The sequence below is a fragment of the Petaurus breviceps genome, unplaced genomic scaffold (assembly GCF_028583685.1).
Source record: "Petaurus breviceps papuanus isolate PSGF00001 unplaced genomic scaffold, PetGlider_PUasm1.0 424, whole genome shotgun sequence".
Taxonomy (NCBI): Eukaryota; Metazoa; Chordata; class Mammalia; order Diprotodontia; family Petauridae; genus Petaurus; species Petaurus breviceps.
In genome coordinates, this window is record NW_027186328.1 from 88,185 (window position 1) to 93,149 (window position 4,965).

At 49.4% G+C, this 4,965-nt stretch overlaps 1 pseudogene; it reads left to right on the plus strand.

Annotated features, from left to right (window-relative positions):
- Nucleotides 1-507: 507 nt before the first annotated feature.
- On the plus strand, nucleotides 508-4,965 carry LOC138171320 (ras-related protein Rap-1b pseudogene; annotated as a pseudogene).

Genomic DNA, 4,965 nt, shown 5'->3' on the forward strand with positions numbered 1-4,965 from the left:
GTCAGCTGGGTCAGGGACACACGCCCACCTTCGGGCCCGTCCCCAGAGCTCACCTAACCCCACCCACAGTTCCAGGGCCTTTAGGACCCACGGAAACTCTGCACTCTCCAGCAGGTAGGCGACCGGAAGCGGCTCCTAGGAGCCTCCCAAGGTCTGGCCCCAGGCCGAGGGCGGGGCCGCTCGGTGGGCTCCCATGGAGGGCCGCTTCCGGTTGCGGTGGCCGGCCTTCTGGGAAATGTAGTCCGTGCTGCAACAGGCCCGTGCTCGTGGTGGATGGGCGGGGTGAGGACCACGTGGGCACCCCTGTGGATTACAATTGGCTGGGCGAAAGGCGGGGTCTAGACTTTCCTAAGGAGAAGCCTGAGGGCGGAGCCAACAATGGGGCGGAGCGGGGAAGGGGCCGAGGGGCGGGGCCGAGGGGCGGGGCCTAGGGGCGGGGAGTGAGCTCTCCTGGAGCCCAGAGGTCCGAGTGAGGCCGTCCCGTGGCTGGTCTCCTCCAATGCCCTTCCAGGAGCATCGTGATGACGCCTCCGTTGCTAGGCAGGGAAGCCGACACCGGGCAGAAGGCCGCCCCAAGGGGTGGAGAAGGTCTGAGGGCCGGGAGCCGCTCGGGCTCCAGGGCAGCAGAGGATTCAGTGGAGCTGGGGAAATAAGGCCGGCCGAGGCTGCGCAGCGGGGCGCCTTCCTGCACTGGGCAGAGCCACGCGTGAGCTCCGGGAAGGTGCCCCGCAGTTCGGGCGTCTCTCTGGCTTCCTCTGCAGCGGACCCGGGGGGCCTCCATGAGCAGGGGCAGGGGGACTCCCCTGCCGTGGGCCCGCAACAACTGAGGCAGTGTCTCTCTGAGATCCCTGGGTCCCACCTGCGGCCTCCGCGCCCTCATCACGGGAGGGATGGTCACGGGGGGGATCCTCTCGGGAGGGAGCGCGGGCTCCTGCCCCCGCACGGCTGCACCCTGTGCCCCGCGCTCGCGGCGCGTCCTGCATAGGGGCGCTACCACGCACAGGCAGCCTTTCCACCCTGATCAAGGTCAGGAGGGTTCTCTGCCGCACCCGCAGCGCGGCCACGTGGCCCCACGGTCCTCAGCAGGAGGGGAATCCCGGCCTTCTCTGACCGGCTTTACCCCTCCGGGGCTGGACACATTCCTGTGCTGTCGGAGTTATTACCCGAGTGATTCCAGGGAGACGCACCGCCCCAAGATAACTCCGCCCAAGGCCAGCGGCACCAAGATCCAGACAGCCAGCCCCACCAGGAGGTGCGAAAGGGACCTGTCCGAGTTGGCACAGGGGCATGAGCTCGTCTTCTAATGTTCTTGGTTCAGCCTTTTACGTACTACTTTTCCATGATCAGAGATCCTTATGCAGCAGTTTGACCGGTTCAGCCTGCCACACACCCCTCCTTCTGCCAGCAAAGAGTCTAATCACTAAACGGTGCTGCATGACAGCCTCTCTTCTTCGAGCAGCCCGATCAGCTAACAGGTGCAAAGCTCTGGCAGCTTGGTTGGTCAAAGTCTCTATTACTGTCTGAAGCCTTATGGACCTCTTTACTATGTAAATGGGAGTCCCAACTCCCACCTCCCCGTTAGGGAAGATTGGTGCATTGACCCCTTTATGAGTACAGAGACCCAAAAGAAAATAATGGCAAATGATCAATTGTCCTTTCCAGGTCCATTTGTCTCCTCTCACCCAGTTGCCTGGGATGGGGGGGAGGGAACAGCATCTGACTGAAGTCCTTAGGGTACTTGTTCCAGCCATCTTTAGCCCCGAATCTCAGTCTCTTTGTCGTCCACTCTCCTACAAAAGTGACCTTGGAACAATTTTTAATTACCACTCCTAAACCTCATGCCCTTATTCCTACAAAATCAAAACTGGAAGCTTAGGCGATTGTCATGTTCAAGAAACTCACATTAGAACTCAGTTTCTTGTATTTTATATTAATCCATTATTAATTCCTCCACCAGGGGGTCACTAAGGAATTAGTAACAGGTTCCAAGACATACATAAATACATTAAGTAATCAATTTTTAACACAATACATATCAAACAACAAAACAATTCCGCTTCTGCTCATGTCATGTCCCCCACCCTTTTTTTAAGTATTTACAAAATAGACCTCAAACCATACTTATTTTAATGTTAATTATAACAAAAGTGAGTCGAGTACGATGTTAACTAGGTAATGGGATAATGTCCTCGCAAGCCCTTGATCTAGTTGTCCCCATATAATTACAAAGAACTAAAGGACCCTGGTTTATATATAGGTTTATATGTCTATACTGACAACAGATACCAAGTCTAAATAACCACTTGCTGCACGTTGTGTTGAGATCCTAAGCCTGACAGCCCGCTATTACAGACACCTAACGTGTTCCAAAATCAGTTCTTTAATAGTGATTATAGAAATTTGCCTTTAAGACTGTGGGGACAAACTAAGGCAAGGGAATAACATCTCCCCAGCATCATGTCAGTTCCAGGCAGAAGGTATGCCAGACTGCACACTGCATCATGGAGTCAGGCCCTGCAGGGCCTCAATGGGGAAATTAAATCAAGACACTTGATATCAAGGTAGGGGGACTTTAATGGGTCGGGGGAGCAAGGGAGGACTGGAAGGGTCCTCACCCCTAGAGATTGTTGGGGTGCTTACCCAGAGGCTGCCGGGCAGCAGTCTAGGAAATGGGGGAAGAGAATTCAAAGGAAAGGGTGGCTAGGAAGGAAGAAAAATCTGGGAAGGGTCCTGACTTTTTGATCTATCTAAAAATTTTTGAGTGCTCTCATAAGTGTCCTGTGTCTGTGTGTCTGTCTGAAATGTCTCCTGTTTGTGGTGAAAGAAAAAGCAATTTTTCTCTTTTCACATTCTAAGCTCTGGGAAGGTTTGGGGGGTGGAGGCAAAAAAAGAGAAGGCAAAGAAAGCAGGCTGACCAGCATTTGACCATTTCCTGCCTCACCCAAAGTGGAAAGTTTTTGCCAATGGGAATGTAACCAGAAGGGTATCTAAGTCAGTTCTGGTAGTTTTGTAGGTGAACCCCAAGTGGGTGTTACTTAAGGACTCTTAACCCCAGTTTAGTTTGAATGAATTCAGATTGTAGAAGTACTGCAGGATGGGATAAGGAAAAGTCTCAATTCAAATATCTGGGGCACTGAAGGTGGAGATTTCTAAAAGGAATAGTTTGGATAGGGGTAGGTGAGAAGCAAGTCATGTGCTCTCAGGTCCTTGTGGTCTTTAGCCATACCCTGTTCAAATCCTTAAGTCTTTTTATCAGGGTCAAAGCCTTTTACTAATCTGACGAAATCTCCTAGAAGAATGGGGGTGGGAAGCTTCCAGCAATTTTATTTGAAGTCTCCAAGAGACAGGACTTAAGCTTTGGTTTTAAGAGAGTTTATAGAGTTGGGAACTTAGAGCCACATGTCTTTTAAAATACAAATTAGTTTCAATGAATTCCAATGTTTAAGAAGGAAGTTTTAGTTAAAATTGCTTTTGTTAAAGGAGAATCGGTAATTATATTGCCGGTCAAGGTTGATTGGTGTCCATTGGGAATGCCTACCTTCTAAAAAGTATTAAAAAGTTAACAATGCCTTTTGGGAAGATTTTAAATAAGAGGTTAGTAATTGTGAATTTTCTGATGTTTCAAGCTGGGACCCAGTGATTTGGGAAGTTCAGGCAGATTGCCTAAACTAAAGAGTCCCGGGATCATTCTATTGATCACAGATCAGATTAAGAAGAGAGCTTCACCACACCCAGTCAGGAAGAAGAGAAAGAGGGGAAAGGGACAGAAGTAACAATAAGGGTCCCTAAAGAAGTCTCATTGAGGGACAGTGGATTTGGAAACCAGGCAGCCTCCAAACTGGCTTTTAAAATCAATAAAATAAGAGTCAGGCGTGGAACGAGCCGGAGCGGCAGCGGCAGCAGCAGCCGGGCGACCCACTGGCCTTGGCGGCCGAGCGCGGAAATGGAGACGCCGAGAGAGAGCCCGGCTCTGGAGGGGGCCCTCCGGGGGACTCAGTGGCAGCGCCCTGATTCCTGAAGTGTTGACTACAATCTTCCACCATGCGTGAATACAAGCTAGCTGTTCTCGGCTCAGGAGGTGTTGGAAAGTGTGCCCTGACTGTACAGTTTGTTCAAGGAATATTTATTGAAAAATATGATCCTACGTTAGAAGATTCATATAGAAAGCAAGCTGAAGTCGATGCCCAACAATGCATGCTGGAGATCGTGGACGCTGCAGGCACAGAACAACTTAGGGCAATGAGAGCTTTGTACATGAGAAATGGACAAGGCTTTGCATTAGTCTCTTCCATCACAGCAGTCCACGTTGAATGATTTACAAGATCTTCCAGATCAGATACTTCGAGTTAAACACACTGATGATGTGCCGATGATTCTTGTTGGTAACAAGTGTGACCCGGAAAATGAAAGACAGAACCTAGTCTTTCTTCTGCTAAATCAAAGATAAACGTTAATGAGACCTTTTATGACCTAGTCTGGCAAATTAACAGAAGAACTCCAGTGCCTGGGAAGGTATGTAAAAAGTCATCGTGTCAATTGCTTTAATATACAGATGCATGGTAGCTCTGGGCCAGGTCTGAAGAAATGTTGCCCAATTCAACAGTGCCAGCAGCATTCCAACTTTATTAAACCTCCCAACATCTTAAGCGGACTTTCCTGTGATGGTACCCTTTACAAAGTGGATGAAAGCTACTATATCAGTTTGCACATTCTAATCACTTTGCCGTGTCAAGAGAGATTTTTACTTAGAATAGTCTGAGTATGCAGCTGGTAAAACCAGAGGCTACACCCAGTATTATTGCTAAGAGACATTGTTCATCCACCAATGTTGTACATGTATGAAAATGGTGTACTGTATACTTTAACACGTCCCCATGCTTTCTGTTGGAGAGTACAATAATGGAAATCCTAAAAGCACCGCTATTTTAGCCCAATAAAAGAAAGTCCAAAGGAAAAAAAAAATCA